At 35.9% G+C, this 20081-nt stretch overlaps 1 long non-coding RNA gene across 22 annotated transcripts in view; it reads right to left on the bottom strand.

The window, feature by feature from the left end:
- LOC103690087 (uncharacterized) overlaps positions 1 to 20081 on the bottom strand; it is a 132234-nt gene that overhangs the window by 53558 nt on the left and 58595 nt on the right. For all 22 annotated transcript variants that reach the window (XR_010063778.1, XR_590995.4, XR_010063781.1 and 19 more), the window contains one exon: positions 1 to 20081. This exon is cut by the window's left edge; it is cut by the window's right edge. This is a non-coding gene — a long non-coding RNA (uncharacterized LOC103690087).

The raw sequence follows: 20081 nt of genomic DNA on the forward strand, positions 1-20081 counted from the left end.
CTTTCTGTGTGCTCATTCATCATCTAGAATCATCTATATCAGCAAAACAGTCCAGAATCCAAGGATTAAAGCAATTTGTAGTGTTAAGAATTACATGTGTAGGCAGACTATGTTTATAAGTTTTAAACAGATGATTTTATACCCAAGATTTTTATAAAGACAGATTAGAAATATAGTTTTCTTACTTTTTTCATGGCCAAATTGCATTTCATTGTGCAAATGTCTGAGACTCATGCATATTAAATATATTTATCTCTGATATTCTATCACATAATGCATAAACTTATATGTGTATTTTTCAGAGTCTAAAGTTGTGTTGCACAGTTTAAAAGTTTATTTTTAATGATAACTTATTTGATAACACTTTTGTGAGAATTTTAAAATAATGACTATCTAAAAACAACATTCCTTGGGAGAAATCTTTATGTAAGGTTTAATTTCATAGCCTGAATTGTCAATTGACTTAGAAAAAATGGTTATTCAGAACACTGAATTAAATTACATTTGAGTTTTCAATAACTTAGAAATTAAAATTGGATCAACTTCTCCTTCTAGCTTGTGCCTTCTGCCTGGGTAGATTATTAGCTTGTCTGACATCTGAAGACCCACATTCTGAAGCCATGCCAGGAGATCTGCTGCACCCAGGGCAACAGGTAAGGGAGGTCTCCCCTCACCAAAAACAAACAAACAAACAAACAAACAAACAAACAAACAAAAAACCTGCAGCAGCAACCCCTGAATAGTCCAGCAGACTCAAGATACATCTCCTTCACTTGAACACTACCTTCCTTCCTGCCTGTGCCTTCTGCTGAGCCAGATAAATGGCTTGCTTGTCCCTCTAAAGAACCCACAAACTAAAGGCACCTCAGGAGATTTGCTTTATCCAACTTCTCTGCCTTTCTGAAGACTCCACAGGGGTCTGAAAAGTCTGAAAGCCTCCCAGGAGATCTGATATCCCCAGGGCAACAGACTATACTGTTTGAAAGCCTTCCAGGAGATCTGTTGCAACCAGGGCAACAGACTGCACAGTCTGAAAATCTCTTAGGAGATATGTTGCATCCAGTGCAACAGATCATTGGTATCCATTCCCTTCAGAAACTCAAGTCTGAAGGCCTCCCAAGAGGACCTGTAGCAACCCAGGGACACAGGAGGCAGGCTCCAGACAGAGACACCCAGGACAGTTAACATCAGAGATAACCAGATGGTGAAAGGCAAGCACAAGACCATAAGCAAGAAAAGCCAATATACTTTGGAACCATCGGAACAAAGTTTTCTCATCACAGAAAACCCTGGATATCCCAACACACCTGACAACCAGGATGCTGACTTAAAATCCATTCTCATGAAGATAATATAGTTCTTTATGGAGGAAATAACTCACTGAATGAAATACAGAAAAACAGGTTAGAAAAGGAGAAGCCCTTAAAGAAGAAATAAATTCCTTAACGAAATACAGAAAAACAGATTCAAACAGGCAACAGAATTGAACAAAGCAGTACAAGACCTAAAAATGGAAATAGACACAATAAAGAAAAACAAATGGAAAAAACCATGGAAATGGAAAACCTAGGAAAGAGGCCAGGATCTACAGATGCAAGCATCAGCAACAGAATACAAGAGATAGAAGAAGAAAGAATCTTAGTAACAGAAGACATGTTAGAAGATATTGACACAGTGGTCAATGAAAATTCCAAACATAAATAACTCCTAACGCAAAACCTCCAGGAAATCTAGGATACAATAAAAAGGGCAAATCTAATATATATATGAATAGAAGAGAGGGATGAGTCCCAGTTCAAAGGACCAGAAAACATCTTCAGCCGATCATAGAAGAAAACTTCCCCAACCTAAAGAAAGAGATGACCACAAATGTACAAGAAGACTATAGAACACCAAATAGATTGGACAGAAAAAGAAAATCCTCTCATCATATCATAATCAAAACACTAAATGCACAGAAAAAGAAAATCCTCTCATCATATCATAATCAAAACACTAAATGCACAGAACAAGAAAGAATATTAAAATGATGTAAGATAAAAAGTCCAAGTCACATATAAAGGCAGACCTATCAAAATCACACGAGGTTTCTCAACAGAGAGACTAAAAGCAAAAATTAACTGAATAGAGGTCATTCAGATCCAAGGAGAACACAAATGCCCAGGCTACTATAACCTGCAAAACTCTTTTTCATCATAGATGGAGAAACCAAAATATTCCAGAACAAAGTCAAATTTAAATTATTTATCTACCAATCCAGCCCTATAGAGGATTCTAGACAGAAAACTCTAATACAAGGAGGGACCTACACCAAACAAAAGTAAAACAAAAACCAAACAACCCCCCTCCAAAAAAAACCAACCAGCCAAACCAAAACAAAGCAAGACAAGAAATTGACCATCTCACAACAAGACTAATAGGAGAGGATCACATACACATAATACCACCTACAATGAGCATAATAGAAACTAACAATCTGTCTTTAAGATTTCTCAATATCAAAGGACACAACTCTCCAATAAAAAGACACAAGAAACAGACCGGATATGAAAGTGGGATCCAACATTTTGCTGCATATAAGAAACACATCTCAATGACAAAGACAGACAGTACCTCAGAGGAAAAGGCTAGAAAAAGTCTTGCAAGCAAATATTCCCATGAAACAAACAGGAGTATCAACCAAAAGTTATCAAGAGACATAGGGAACAACACTTCATATTCATCAAAGGAAAAATCCACGGAGAAACAGTCTCAATTCTGAACATTTATGTTCCAAATGCAAGGATACCTTGATTCATAAAAGAAACTTTACTAAAGCTCAAAACACACATTAAACCCCACACGATAATAGTGGGAGAATTCAACACTCCACTTTCACCAATATACAGGACATTGAAACAGAAACTAAACAGAGACACAGTGAACTAACAGAGGCTATGAACCAAATAGATTTAAAAGATATATACAGAAAATTTCTCTCTAAAAGAATTTATCTCAGCATCTCATGGAACCTTTTCTAAAATTGACCATATAATTGGTCACAGAGCAACCTCAAGAGATACAAGAAGATTGAAATAATTCCATGCATTCTATCAGATCAAGGCTAGATGTTAATAACAACAAAAACAATAAAAAATCCACATATGCATGGAAACTATACAATGCTCTACTCAATGACAACTTGGACAGGGAAGAAATAAAGAAGAAATTACTTTTTGGAATTCAATGAAAATGATGAAACAGCATACCCAAACTTGTGGGACATAATAAAAGCAGTGCTAAGAGGAAAATTCATAGCACTTAGTGCCCTCATGAAGAAATTGGAGAGAGTATACACTGTTAACTTAATACACACCTGAAAGTCTTAAAGCAGAAAGAAGGAAATATACCCAAGAGGAGTAGAGAGCAGGAAATAGTCTAAATCAGGGCCAAGTAGAAACAAAGAGAATAATATAGAATCAACAAAACCAAAAATGGTTCTTCGAGAAAATGAACAAGATAGGAAAACCCCTAGACAAACCAACTAAATGGCCTAGAGACAGTTTCCAAATTAACAAGATCAGAGTTAAAAGGAGAACATAACAACATAAACGGAGGAAAGTCAAAAATAATCAGATAATATTACAAAAACTTATACTCATTAAAACTGGAAAATCTAGAAGAAATGATTTTCTAGACAGATAGCACATAAAAGGTTAAATCAAGGGCAGGTAAACTATCTGTACAGGTCCATATCCTCTAAGTAAATAGAAGTCATTAAAAAAACCTCACAACCAATAAAAGCCCAGGGCCAGATATCTTTAGTGCAGAATCCTACCAGACCTTCGAATAGAAACAAAAGGAACATTACCTACTTCACTCTAGGAAGCCACAATTGCTCTGATACCTAAACCACATAAAGACCGAAAAAAGAACTTCAGACTAATTTTGCTTATGAATATCTTTTGGGTTCTCTTTTTTTTTCTATTTTTCAGAGCTGGGGACCGAACCCAGGGCCTTGCGTTTGCTAGGCAAGCGCTCTACCACTGAGCTAAATCCCCAGCCTGCTTATGAATATCAATGCAAAAATACTCAATAAAATTCTTGTAAACTGAATCCAAGAACAAATCAAAACCATCATTCACCACGATCAAGTAGTCTTCATCCCAGGGATGCAAGCTTGGCTCAATATATGAAAATTCATTAATACAATCTATTATATAAACAAACTCAAAAGAAAAAAATCACATGATCATCTCATTAGATGCTGAAAAGGCATTTGACAAGATGTAACACCCCTTCATGTTAAAAGTATTGGAGAGATCAGGAATTAAAGGCTCATACCTAAAAATAAAAGCAATATATAGCAGACCAACAGCCAATATTAAGTTAAATGGAGAGATACTTGAAGCAATTGCACTAAAATAAGAAACAGATAAGGCTACCCACTCTTCACATATCTTTTCAATATAGTATTTGAATGTCTAGCTAGAGCAGTAAGACAACAAAAGGAAATTAAGGTGATAGGAATTGGCAAAGAAGAAGCCCAGGTATCACTATTTGCCGATGGTATGACTAATACACATACACAATCCTAAAAATTCTACCAGAGAACTCCTACAGCTGATAACAACTTCAGCAAAGTGGCTAGATATAAAATTAACTCAAACAAATCAATAATCTTCCTTTATACAAAGGATAAATGGGCTAAGAAAAAAATGGGGAGGCAATACTTTTGCAATAGTGACAAATAATATAAAATATCTTGAAGTAACTAATTAAAACAAGTGAAAAAGTGTATGACAATAACTTCATCTTTCAAGAAAGAAGTGGAAGAAAACCCCCAATGCTCAAAGATTGATGGGATTAACATAGTAAAAATGGCCATCCTACCAAAAGCAATCTACAGATTCAACACAAACCTCATCAAAATTCCAAACAATTCTTCAAAGTCATGGAAAGAAAAAAATCTCATTTTTATATGGAAAAACAAAAAACCGAGGAGAGGGGAAACAATTCTTTTTTTTTCTTTTTTAAGATTTATTTATTTTATGTATATAAAGACACTGTAGCTGTCTTCAGAAACACCAGAAGAGGGCATCAGATCCCATTACAGATGGTTGTGAGCCACCATGTGGTTGCTGGGAATTGAACTCAGGACCTCTGGAAGAATAGTCAATGCTCTTAACCATTGAGCCATCTCTCCAACCTGGGGAAAACAATTCTTAATAATAAAAGAACTTCTGGGGGGAGTCACCATCCCTGACCTCAAATAGCACTACAGAGCACTGGTGATAAAAACTGCATGGTATTGGTACAGACAGATTGATCAAGGGAATAGAACTGAAGACCCAGAAATAAAACCACACACTTTTGGACACTTGATCTTTCACAAAGAAGTCAAAAATATACAATGGGAAAGAGAAAGCTTCTTCAATAAATGGTGTTGGTTTAACTGGCAGTTGGTATGTAGAAAAATGAAAATAGATCCATATTTGTCATCTAGCACAAAGCTCAAGTGCAAGTGGATGAAGTACTTCAACATAAAACCAGAAACACTGAATCCGATAGAAGAGAACTTGGGAAACAGTCTTGAACTCCTTGGCTTGGAGGTGGAGGGTGAGAGCGCATTTCCTAAACTGAACTTCAATGACTCAGGCTCTCAGATGAAATGACTCAGGCTCTCAGATGAAGAGTTGATAAATAGGACTTCCTGAAACTGAAAACTGGAAAAAATATCTTCACTAAATCTACATCCTACAGAAGGCTAATATCCAAAATATGTAAAGAACTCAAGAAACTAACCTCCAAAAAATCTAAACCCATTCAAAAAAAATGGAGCATAGAGCTAAACAGAGACTTCACAATAGAGGAATCTCAAAAGACTGAGAAGCACTTAAAGAAATGTTTAAAGTCTTTAGTGACCAGGGAAATCATGTCAAAATGACCCTAAAATTCCACCTTATACCAATCAGAATAGCTAAGATCAAAAACTTAGGTGTCAGCACATGTTGGCAAGGATGTGGAGAAAGGATATAGCATCAATAATAGTCTCAGGATTTGAGGCCTGCCCATGGGATGGATCCCAAGTTGGTTTGGTCACTGCTTGGCTCCATTTTTGTCCCTGCATTTCCTTTAGACAATTCTGGAACAAAAATTTTGAAATTGGATGGGTGATCTCATCCCTCTCTTAGGGGCTTTGTCTATCTCCTGGTTGTGGTCTCTTCAGGTTCTGTCTCCCCATTGTTTGGCATTTCAACCCCTATTGAATACTGGGAGATTCTCACATCCCAGGTCTCTGGGATTTTCTAGAGGTTTCCCCTACTGTCCTGGCCCCACCATCTCCTAATTTTCTTGGCCCTCTGGCCTTCTCTCCTGTCTCTCTTTCTCCCCACCGCCAATACCTGATTCTGTCTTCTTTTCCCCTCTCCCTCTCCTCTCACAGGCATGTCCCTCTCTCTTTTTGCCTCCTCTGATTATTTTGTTCCCCCTTCTAAGTGGAACTGAAGCATCTTCACTTGGGTCTTCCCTCTTGTTAAATTTCATATGGTCTGTGAGTTGTATCATGGGTATTCTGTACTTTATGGCTAATACCCACTTATCAGTGAGTACATACCATACATGTCCTTTTGGGTCTGGGTTGCCTCACTCAGGATGATATTTTGTAGTTCCATCCATTAGCCTGCAAATGATGTCCCTGTTTTTAATAGGTAAATAGTATTCCATTATGTAAGGAAACCACATTTTCTGTATCTATTCTTTGGTTGAGGGACATCTGGGTTGTTTCTACCTTCTGGCTATTACAAATGTGGCTTTTATGAACATAGTAGAACATGTGTCCTTGTGCTGTGGTGGAGTATCTTTTGGGAATATGCCCACGAGTGGTGTGGCTGGGTCTTCAGGTAGAACAATTTCCAATTTTCTGAGGAACTGCCAGATTGCTTTCCAGAGTGGTTGTGCCAGTTTGCAATCCCACCAGCGATGAAGGAATGTTTCCCTTTCTCCACAATCTTACCAGCATGTTCTGACCTTCTGTTTTTGTTTTATGGAATAGTTTGAGAAGTGTGGAGAGATCATCTGGAATTAACTTTGGATGACTTCTTGCTTGTGATTAATTATGAGTCTGTGGATTGCTTCGTCTTTAATTAAAATGTGTTATATCTTGCCAAGTTTCTCCACTTAAGCATAATTCTTTGAAAGACTGCATGCCTGAAAGAAATGGCCTTAGTCAAATATAAACTTCCTATATAAGCATTTGTGGTCATTGTTTAACTTCCTAGAAGTGGTCATGCTGCTGTTGCTTACCTTTAAAAGACACTGAGAAAAGATGCATGATTGTGGCATGACACTGACCAGAATCCCTCCCATATCTGTCTTTTGAATCTTCTGCCTTTCCTATAATTGTTCTCACTCTCAATGTAGTAGTTTTCCTGTTGACTGGCTCCAGCACAGTGGCACCCAGCAGGAAGGCTGGACTACAAGGGATACAGTGAAGAATACCTCTGGAAGTGGTGTGCTGGGAAAAGGTGTTTGCAGTTGTAAGTAACTTTTGGGAGTACAGTTGTAGATAAGGAAGCTCAAAAAAGGTAAGGGGGCTCGAAAAAAGGGAACTGTAAAAGAAAAGTAAAAGTCAAAAAGAAAAAGAAAACAAACTAAGAAAAAAGAAAAAGAGGAATGGCCATATTTTTTGTGCAAATGCCTAATGTGTTTCCGTAAAGTAGGGCTAGTATATTCTAAATCGAGGGGGACTGTTTCTATTATATTTTGTTATATGACTACTTTATTTTTAATGTATATGTATCAACTAATTTATTTAATATTTCATTATGGTCAAAGAAGTCTTAGAAGAGAAAAAGAGCAAGCATCCAGAGACTGACAAAATTGACAAGGATACTTTCTCATGAAGGGGACATGCTGCTGATGAGAGAAATTTGACAATGGTTCTTCTAAAATTTCATCAAGAAAACTAGGAATGGGAGGAGATTCACTACAGTTGAGAGCAATACAAAACTGCTGTATGCGAGAATAGGATATGACCACAAAGCCAAATGGCTATACATATTCAGGAAGTTATTAAACCCATTTATCGAGTATTTCATGAGGCAGTATGGAGTTAGACGGCACCTTCTTGTGAGAATTCCAATTGGAGAATACTAGAACGTGTCTCTAAGATTGATAACAATGTAGACTATAAGGAAGAAGAACAAATACACATTATAGGATGACTAATCCATTAAAACATGGACATTTTGCCATTGAAATCCTGTTTTTCAAACGAGCTGTAGAAATGACACTGCTCCATGTAATGATCTCATCTCTTTCTTAGCTGCAAAGGAGAAAACAGTTAAGAAAAGGCCTTTCATAACATCATTGTTCTGTAAGTACTCCATGTCTCACTATGACCAAATGTGCACAGTCCTGACTATTGATGAGACAGGGAAATTTTTTGAAAAAGAGCTGATATCGATTTGTGATGATGGCAATCCACCACAGCAATTTTGGGAGTCTTACATGGTACTTCTCTGGCTGTTATTAGGACAAAATCCTGCTTCTTAAATACCCACCACCCTCATGAAATCTATCACGATGTGGAGAAACAATTGTGCATCTATCAATCCATTGGCTATACAATAGGAAACTAAGAGAGGGCTATTCACTAGGATCCATCTACTAAAAATTTTGGATTTCTTTACTGGTGTGGAAAATCTAATAAACTAAATATTGCCTGAGCTTTGGGGGGTTCATATTTGTGAACATTGACTACAATAAAAGATTGGGTCAAAAAGCCAGTTCAAGGTCCTCTTTGTCCATGCTGGCCCTTGCACTGCAGCTGTGAACATCATTGGTGTGGTTCGCAAGAAGTAAATTGTGCTCTGTGCTGCATATGGCATGACAGGTATTTCCCATTTTCCTCTCAGGATATGCTGTCCCTCATAAAAGAAAAAGGAACCAAAACTGAGGGTATATTCACAATATCACCCAACATAACATCATGCCAAACAGTAAAGGAAATTTGGGTTATGGAGAAGGTATAAGCATAAAAAAATTGACCTGCGCATATGGTGGCATGTATCTTAAAGATAGAGAAAGTCCTTGCATCATCGACCGTCAAAATTCCTCCTAATCGATGTGAGTAGTTTACTTCATCATACATTCCCTTGACTCAGAATAGATGCGTGTGAGAGAAATCTGGTAACTACAAAGGTTCCTCTAATACAGAATAAGAAATAGGGATTCAAAGAAAAACCAGCCATAATGAGCAGTAATGTAACTAAGTATCTTTCATTTAATTCCTCCATGTGGACACAGGGAGGGTCACTTCATACATGCATATGAGTTGCACCAGGTATGCAAACCTAATCTAAGGCATTTGGCTACAAGGGGTGTTCATCCTCTATCACTCTCTACATTATGTCTGAGAGTCAGGCTTCTCTTCCTCAGTATAAAGCATGTGACTCCTTAACATAGATCTTCTCTACACATACCAAGTAGGATCTCCTGATCTGCTTGTTTCTGTTCACAAAATATAGGTACTCAAATGCAGGTCCTCTTGTCTGTGAAACAGGTATTCTTTACCACCGAGGCCTTCACTTCTGCACCATAAAATGATAACTATTTTATCATTAAAATTAAAATTCAATCATATTATTTTCCTCCACCTTTTCCTTGGCTTTATTGTTGTGTCCCCTCAATCTCCCACTTATGCTCAAGTTCATGTCCCAATTTCTTTAACTGTTATAATTATATAGATAGATAAATCCAAAATATTTTAAAAAATCTGATGAGTTCATTATTCTTGGTAGTGTATATACTATTTCTGAGATAACCAACCGTGATTGGCTTACAATTAATGGAGTTAATTTTTGGGAAAGGCTAACATATTCACTCTCAGTAGTCTTTATGTGCCTACAGTTCTTTATCGGGAAGTTTTGTGTCATGAGATTCCCTCATTCTGCATTAATGTAACTAACTTTGATGATGTTTTGTTTAGAAATTGTTTAAGCAATGATATTGTTGGCCTATCAAAAGTGAAGTCTCTGTTTCATTTCTATGAGATCCAATCTCAAAGCAAAGTTCCTGATACTCTGGTGTACATTTTTTTGATACTTTACCCAATGCTCAGAGTCTATGGTTCAGGAGTTACTATGTATATGTATACCCTGTAGCTCAGAGCCACAGGGTATTTTGTTCTATTTGCTTTGAGTAGCTGTGGTTTCCTCTAATAGTCTCCATCCACTGCAAAGACAACCTTCTTTGATGGATGGGTAAGGGCTATATTATCTGTGAATATTAGCTTAAATATTTAGAATAGAGCTGGGAATCACAGTTGTTTGGTAACAGGACCTACTCTAAGAAACATGACCTCATGTGACCTCATGCTTCCAGTGACAAGCATGATTTCCTGCACCTTAGAATTGAAATAATAGCGTACTATGGTTGTTCTTGTTTTCATTAAATTATTGTATGTTTGTATCATTTAGAAAGAGTATTCAAGTTGAGTAATTGGTCTCTTATCTGTACTAGATTGCTCAGCTGTTCATGAGAGGCACCTTGAGCAAAGAAGACATTTTTCTGCAATCCGAGCACATCTGAAAATCTGCTCTTAGTTTCTAGATTTGAAGGATTAAACTTATTGGTCCTATATACCAGAAAATGCCCTAGTTGGGATAAAGTTTGTTAGCTGTGAAGAAAGTTAAAACTCAACATAAATTTAGACTCGAATGTGTATTGAGAAATTTATATCATTTTCCCCAAAATATATTTTTTCTCTTTATAATGAATTCCTTCAAAATATCTAAGAAAGTCTGATGACATCTAGACTATATGAAGAATGGCTTGGGGTACTTGACCAGGTCAATGAAGAAGAGAAAGTAGCCACTGTGCAGAGGTAACAGCTGGTGAACAATATCATCATAGTAGAAGTAATATTTGCTTTCACACATTAGAGATTATATATGAAATAGTTACAAAAAGTACTCAATGACAGCAAAAGGTGTCTTTTGTTCACATTTCAAAGACATTTTCAAAGAGAAGTATAACTTGAGGGGTCACAATGACCCCTACTTATAATCTCAACTTTATGTTCAAATTAAATTTGTTCCTTTTTTCTCTTGGGGGTGGGGACGGTATGAAGCAATATTTCTAGTACAAACTGAAATACAATTACTCTGTTCCCTTTCTTCATATTTACAGATTGAGTAAACTTGTCTTAAAATAACTGTCTCTGTGTTCAGTCTTTTACAAAAACTACTATACCCAAAAGTTACTCTTTTAAGACAACTTTTGAGAATATTAGACCTAATTGACAGAAAATTTTCTGTGAGTCAGATGACAGCTTATAATTTATCTGTTGACATAGCCCCAAGTATCTAATGCCTATTTCCTGCAATAGAGGATAAGCAAAAATAACACCAAAGAGGCAATATGACATATATATCTTATGCCTAGCTTTGGTAAATCTTTACAATGAGACAGGAATACAGGATTATCCTGAGTTGGTTTTCAAAACATTTACCCTGATACTTCTTTGTATTAAGTAGAGTTTCATGAATAACATTAAAGTTAGAAAAACAAACATAAAATCCTGTTTAGTTTTCTATTGCAGATGCCAAAAACAAACTATATTCTCCTAAAACAACTTATTCATATGTTATTCAAGATTAAAGGCTCTTCCATGAATCACTTGGACACTTACAATTATCTGTTCACATAGCCCCTCAATTTCTATGAAATCCTACTTCCAGCAATTCAATTTTCAGGCATGATTTCAAAATATCAATAAGGGGATCAGTTGTTTTCTTCCTTTGGGAACAAAGTCCTCATTATGAGCCAGGTATTGGGGATACTTCAATGATATCATTGCTTTTAAAGCATACCTTCGATTTGCACTACTCAGAGAGGAAGAGGTATTGATCTATTCAGGAAAGATTGAGAAGGGAGATTGTTAATGTAGTTTGAATAAGTGAATCATTTCTTTTTTTCATTTTTTAGATATTGATTTTACATATTGATGTTTTAGTCAACAATATGCTGCACATATTATGGCATTCCAAGGAAACTAGAATGAAGTTGAAAAAAATACTGATTACATAATGCTGTGTTTGCTTTGTTTTATTATTGTACCACTACTTTGGGTTACATAATAGTCGTGTTTCATAGTGATTAGACTATTATAATGAGGCAGAATATTCACATCGACTGTATTGCTGGTCATATAAAAGCAAATTGTACACATTATAAAATAAAATATGCAATATAATGCATAATGATAATTAACAAGTGTATATTACTCTGAATGTTCTATATTTTAGCACTAACTTCGACTTATATAAGAAAGACTAATGTATGCTGGTATGATTTCATTTACAGTTTTATGTACCTTTGCTTTGCTGTAACTAATAATTTTATTATAAACCTATGTATATTCATTTATTTATTCACTTTTAAACTTAATGGCAGACCATTCCCATTCTTCTCCAAATCCCATCCTCACAACCTCCTCCCTCCATTTATACTTCTCTTTAGAGAAGTATAGAACACAGAGGGATACAAAATCTCCTTCATACATCATTTACAACAGGGCTAAGTGATCTTCACCCACTCAGGACAGACAAGGCTTTGTAGCTGGAGGAAAGGGACCCAGAGATGGACAACAGAGTCATAGAAAGGCCCCACACTAAATGTTAAGGGATCTAAATGAAGATCAAGCTGCATATATGCTACATGTATGTAGAGGACATAGGTGCAGCTGCTAAAGCATGTGAAGGGGCTGGCCCTGCAGATTCAAAGCTGAAGAATCTCCATGACTAAGGGAAACATCAGGAAGTACAGATATAGGAGGAGAACAGTCTCGTGGAGCTTCCACTATTGATGATGTAGCAAAATCCAGAGGCCTTGAACTAGACCACTGACTCATTTCAATGAACATTTGCAAGTAAAGCTGCTTTGGTAAAGGGTATAGACAATGTGACACACCACACCATGGCACATCACATCTCATGGGGATGAATTTTTATCTGCTTTAGTTAAGTTTTAGAATTTAATTTTAATTTCAATACTTGTTTCATTTATAAATTTTGATTTGGGGGATTTCTAAGGGGAAAGATGATTTGGGATTGGAATGGGAGAGGTATTGGGTTGTATGATGAGAAATTCACACACATTCAATAAAGAACTTACATTTTAAAAAGTAAAAAGCAACAGACAATAAAAGAAATCAAGGGTATATTTTAACCAATAGCTTCCAGGAATAAGGCCCACATGGAGGAAATCATGGTTACATGACTCAGTGGAGTAGGACGATACAAGACATGGTTTGAACAGCTTTCTTACCTAGTACTTTACTTGGCTTAGACTACTAACATACTCTTCTCCAAAGTACACAGCTACTGGCAATCTAAAATCGAACCCTATATTAAACTGCATGTTCTGTCCAAATGAAGGGATAAAATATATTTCTCCACTCTTAATAATTAGTAATCCTTCTCTCTATATGGACAGTTCTATTAAAATATATTTCTTTGTAGGATCAGGTATGAAGAAAAAGAAGCAAAAGTATTCTGAACAATGTGCAAATAAAAGAAGACAATCATTTAAGTGTGATTTTCCTGAGAATCATTTCATTCCTCTTTAGTGCAAGACTGCTCAAACATAAAGAGGTTCATCCTAGGAAGAAACACGAGATGAACAGAGTTGACATAACCCGCCATCTCAGAAGAAAAAGGACATCAGTGTTGTTCAATTTAGAAAGTATATAAACATGCTACTATTGGTGTAATAAAACACTGATTAAAAAGCAACTTATAGAAGGCAGGTTATACTTTCATAGTTGAAAAGCAACTTGTGGAGGACTCCATGTTATACTTCTATTTGACAGTTTATTACTGAGAAATATCAGGGCCTAAACTGAAGTAGGCAGGATCTTGGAGGCAAGAACCTAAGCAGAAGCCATGTAGTAGTTCTGCCTACTGACCTGTACCTCATATATTTTTCTTAGCCTGACCAATAGCGCCAAGGTGGCTCAGTCCTGGAGATCTGGGCCCTATTATTTCCATTATTAATCAAGACAATGTCACATAGACTTCCCTATACTATAGACCGGTCTGATGGAGACATTTTCTCAATTAATATTCCCTTTCTCAACAACTTCTCTAAGTGATATTTTATTGCTTTATTAAAACAGCATGACCAAGACAACTTATACAAGTATGTGACTATTTGGCACTAAGAGATGTAGAGGTATTACAGATGTGATTTTCAACTATTGAAAAATGACAGAGACCCTGTGTGTTTGCCCCACGTTGTCACAGATTTCTCTTGTAAAACTTCTGATTGAAAATTCCCCAAAATTATTTGGCGAAGACTTGGCTTCAATTTATTATGAGAATGCATTATTTTTCCCTTCTGGAGCAAAGGTTTCTCATTACTGGAATAATCTATCATGAGAGAGATAAAGGAAAATGGACACAGCATTTGACCCAGTGGAATGACATGCCCCAGCCTTGATGTACTGTCCAGAAGTCCAGATGCTCCTCTTCACAATGAGGGGATTATAGGTGTGCATAGGAGGTTCTCCTACCATAACTTAAAAGGTAAAATTATTTAGCCCTGAAAATATGATTTATAACAAAAAGCAATTAGAATTTACTAAAAATGTGAAGGAAAACTTCACTTATGCATGTTAAAAGAAATTCTATTGTTACAATTTGCCTCCAAATTTTGGTATCTCTTTCCAGTGGTCTTGAGTTTAGCTAAGATGTAAATCCAAGAAATTTATTAATTATATGTAATGGAATGTCACTTACTTTAATATATAAAGTCTAAACATACATTTTTATATACGCAAAATAGCAACCCAATGGAAAATCAGGTTTACTCTTTGGGACAGCTCTGTCTGTGCTGTAACTTGCTTTGTAGTTCAGGCTGACCTCAAACTCGGAGAGATTCTCTTAAATCTACTTCCTGGGATCTGGGATTAAAGGCATGTGCCATCTTGCTTGTCTCTTACGGAAGTCTTAATATAGCATAACATACCCATAGGGGAGAGATTTATGATCTCATATTTAAGTTCAGAGTTCATAGGGTAAAGCCAAGGTCTGTCATAGAAATGCAGTCAAGCAAGTTGTTTTGTAAAATGATAATATTTCTGTTTACATTTTCCCATGGCTGTTCAGTCAGAAAGTCACGCAGGAACCTAAAAGATCAGTACTATAATACCTGCGTGTATCGCTTTCAAGGCAAACACAAGAATTTCCTGATTATACCAGAATTATGGGTCACATACAACTAGATATGCAGTGCATTAGTAAGCAATGACATTATTATAATTGTTATAACATTGACCAGCTATTTTCTTTGTATTTGTGGGGATGCAGAAGGAATCCATGCTATAATATCAAAATGGCATGCAAGGGCCAGGTGACTTCAATTAAAACAACCGTCCTTACTTCTTAGATTCAGAGATTATCTAAGAAAATACCTTCTTTTTTAAACCTGGGGATTACTTGTAGCACCGATACCAGCCAAGACAATGTGTATATAACCCAACCAGCACCAAGTAAAGAGCAGCTTGGTGGGAATTATCAAACTCCACCAGTACCAATAAACAACTCTTTGGCAAGTCTCTCACGAGTATCTGTTAAGATGGAAATCTTCCTTCTCCAATACTGGTGAGTTTCCTTTTGGGTTTTACAACTATCCTGCTTCGCATAATTTCTAGGGACCTTTGTTCTAAGTAAATTCTTTCATCAAAGTGATGAATTCTTAGATAACCTATCCCTGAGTTTAAGACCTTTTAAACTAGAGATACCATTGAAGTTTGAATCATGCCATGAAAGAAAATTGAAGAAAATAAAAATAAAAATAAATAGTATTCCCACATTTTGCACGGATTTCAGCAGCAAAGACCCAAACCCACCAGCTTGTTGGAGAAATGGATTTATGGATGTTTTCCACCGAGTCACCAACTACTATTTACTGCAGCTCCTTTATCACTCTTATTTCTCTGGAGTCTCCCTTAATGTCATAGCCTCTGAAATTACTCGATCTTATAATTCCAAATATCTAGAGACTTTTATATTACCAATGAATTAGATATATGCATTAATCTTTGCTATATATTAATCATTTTATATATGTATATGTAGACTATATTCAAAAGCCACTTAACATGCTTTGATCTATTTTAAATAAGTTACTGAATTGCCATTGGGAAGATTTATTTACTGTCCAGCATCCATTTTAGCATTATAACTTTGCCAGGAATTCATGCTGCATGTGAAAAAGTTTATATGTTAGGCATGTGATATTCATTGCTGCCCCTTAGGTTTGTTACAGGAAAGGTTTCTGGAAATCATCATGATTGTAATCATCACAACTTTGGAAGTTTTAAAAATATGGAATAACACTTGGAATGGTAGGCATTTTTACCAAGTGAACCATAGAAGGATTGAAATTTGCTAGGGTTTGAACAGCATATTTAGACAGAGATAGTTGAAAATTAGAAGTCACTGGAAAAGGAAATAAAAGTCTAGGAAGTATATTGAGAAAAGGTTTTCTTAAAAACAGATTTTGGGATTCAGAACAAAGGCCAAGGAGAAAAGTAAATAAACTAATAATTTGATCTTTGAATGAAAAATCATCCAATAGTAACTGAGAATGTAATTCCTGAGAAGGCCCTTCATAGAAGAAAAGAAAATGTAAGAGAGGACCATTCACCAAAACGCTTGAGGATTAGAAGTGTGATTTAATGCTGAAAATTATGTGATTCCAATAAAACCCAATGTTTCAAATTGGGGAAAATGGATTAGGGGAGTATATATTTGGAAGCTAACAAAGAAAAATTTCAATGACTTTTACGTTCCTCTCATTTGTAGCCCTCCACCCATAATTGCCATGGCTTGTGCTTCACAAGTGTGGGTCTATAATAATAGAAGCTTGTCTTTCTCTCACATAGGATATGCTATGTATCATTGCTGGAAAGGAACAATATTCAGATAATATAGTCAAAACACTAGCAAATGAATGGTACTGGTCCCTGAAAGAAAAGTTTGATACTGAACAAGAAGTAGATTGGAATGAAGAATTCGTGTTAGTTACAGCATCTGTGTTAAAAGAAAAGAAGAATTTTGCATCCCAAACACTCAACATCTTTCTTTTTTCATTTATTTATTTATTTATTTATTTATTTATTTATTTATTTAATTTTTAAAAAATGTGTATTTCTTATTTACATTTCAAATATTATTCCCTTTCACTTACGTACTTTCTTTCCTTGCGATAAACTTATGATGACAGTTTCCTTCAACTAAGGAAAATTAAGACCGTAGGATAAGAGGTATGGTAGATAAAAGTCTGATAAGCTAAAAATTCATCTCAAAGACACAGTTTTAACACCTTCTGTTGGAAACTAACTTCCTTATATATCAAATCGCATTGCAAATGCGGCCATTCATTTCGCCTCTAGCTATACCCTGTGATGTAGCAACAGAACAAGTAACAAGAGTGATAACAGTGTGTTTTACAAAATACATGTCTTAAATCACACTTATCCAAAATATTCCTCAAAAATAATAACACTGACATATAATAGGTTATTGAGAGTTGTATGTTGTGCTCTGTCCAGTAGATACATGAAATTGTTTTCCTTCTCTACCAAAGAGAGACTTTCTCTTAATCAGATATTTCCAACCAAACCCAAGGTCAAATAATTAAGAATATTAACCTGTATCTTGCCATGGAAAATCAATGAGTCTAGAACAAATATTATCCTTTTAATTTAATTGGGCTACATGATAAGTTTGCCTCTCAGTAGACTGTACAGCTATGGCCCCAGACATCGAGAGAGAAGTCATGCTTTGTAACATTAGGCAAAAGTACTGGTTCTTTCTTCATCATGCTTCTTGCCAAATGGGTCTGGCTCTCATTTCCAGAAAGCTGGGGTCACATCACACAGACAAAAGTGAAGACCAGTGCCTGATGGTAGCCATGTGCATTCAGAGCACTATAAAGGTACAAGAATCCCTGGGAATATTCCATGTTTTCTCACTTTCTCCTTGGTACAACATAAAAGGTGATTGTGGTGTTTCATGAACAAAGTGACATTTTTATCCATTAAACAAGGTGCTGTTTACAACTAATTTACATACTTGATTATTTACACATTTAAAGAACAGATGTGAAACTGTGAGACCATATTAATGCAACCCAGGGTGCTCCAGTAATAAAGTTCACCCTGTTCCAGGCGGTTCTGTAAGAAAGATGTACATGCATATTAGAACTTTCCTTACTATGAACTAAAAGTACTTATTCACCCAATTGAACAATCAGGATGAGGTATTTTCTGTCCCTCCATTTATTGAGTTTGCTCATTTCCAGGATAAACAGTTTGGTTTTTGTATGTTTGTCTGTTTCATTGGTTATTATTATTATTGCCATTTTGCACGCAAGAATCCACTCTTTCATTCATTCATTCATTCATTCATTTTACAACCTGAATGGTGCCCACCTCTTCTTTCTCCCTTATATTGTCCATCCCCTTCTCTCTGAGATAGAACGCCCTGGGTATTCTCTCACCCTGACACATCAAGTCTCTTCAGGTTTAGGCACATGCTCTCACTGAGGCTGGACAAGGCAAAACTTCAGCTATATAGTCTTCTTTTGAATTGAGATTGCATATTGAGTTGGATGACTAAACATTTATCCTGGTTTTTCTTTGTATTTAATAGAGTTTCATGAGTAACATTAAAGTTAGAAAAACAAACGTAAAATCCTGTTTAGTTTCCTACTGCAGATGCCACAAACTATATTCTCCTAAAATAACTTTTTCATTTGTTTTTCAAGATTAAAGACTCTTTCGTGAATCACTTGGCCACTTACAATGATCTGTTCACATAGCCCCTCAGTTTCTATGAAATTCTACTTCCAGCAATTCAGTTTTCAGACATGATTTCAAAAAACCAATAAGGGGATCAGTTGTTTTCTTCCTTTGGAAACAAAGTCCTCATTGTGAACCATGTATTGGGGATACTTCAATGATATCACTGCTTTTAAAGGACACCTTAGATTTGCACTATTCAGAGAGGAAGTTGTATTGATCTGTTTTAGGAAAGTTTGAGAAGGGAGATTATTAATGTAGTTTGAGTAAGTGAATCATTTTTTCTTTCATTTTTTAGATATTGATTTTACATATTGATATTTTAGTCAACAATATGCTCCACATATTATGGTATTCCAAGGAAACTGGAATGAATTTGAAAAAAATATGGACTACATAATGCTGTGTTCACTTTGTTTTATTATTGCACCATTACTTTGAGTTACATAATAGTCATGTTTCATAGTGGTGAGACAATTATTTTTTTTTTGGTTCTTTTTTTCGGAGCTGGGGACCGAACCCAGGGCCTTGCGCTTCCTAGGCAAGCGCTCTACCACTGAGGTAAATCCCCAACCCCGAGACAATTATAATGAAGAAAAATATTCACATGAACTGCATTTTTAGTCATATAAAAGGCAATTGTACACAATTGTATCATACAAAATATGCAATATAATGCATAATGATAATTTACATGTGTACATTATACTCTGAATGTTCTATATTCTAGCACTAACACCTACTTATAAAATAAAGAATAATTTATGCCAGTAAGATTTTGCTTACCGTCTTATGTACCTTGGCTTTACTGTAACTAATAATTTCATTATAAACCTATATGTATTCTTTTATTTATTCACTTTATATCTTAATTGCAGACCACTGCCATTCTTATCCAAATCCCATCCTCACAAACTCCTCCCTCCATTTCTCCTCTTCAGAGACGTATCGAACCCAGATGGATACCAAATCTCCTTCATACGTCATTTGCAACAGGGCTAAGTGTACCTTCACCCACTCAGAACAGATAAGGCTTCCCAGCTAGAATAAAGGGACCCAGAGATGGAAAACAGAGTCATAGAAAGGCCCCATACTAAATGTTAAGGGATCTAAATGAAGATTAAGGTGCATATATGCTACATGTATGTAGAGGAAATAGGTGTAGCTGCTGAAGCATTTGAAGGGGCTTGCCCTGAAGATTCAAAGCTGAAGGATCTCCATGACTAAG

This window comes from Rattus norvegicus, chromosome 2, assembly GCF_036323735.1.
Source record: "Rattus norvegicus strain BN/NHsdMcwi chromosome 2, GRCr8, whole genome shotgun sequence".
NCBI classification, from domain to species: domain Eukaryota; kingdom Metazoa; phylum Chordata; class Mammalia; order Rodentia; family Muridae; genus Rattus; species Rattus norvegicus.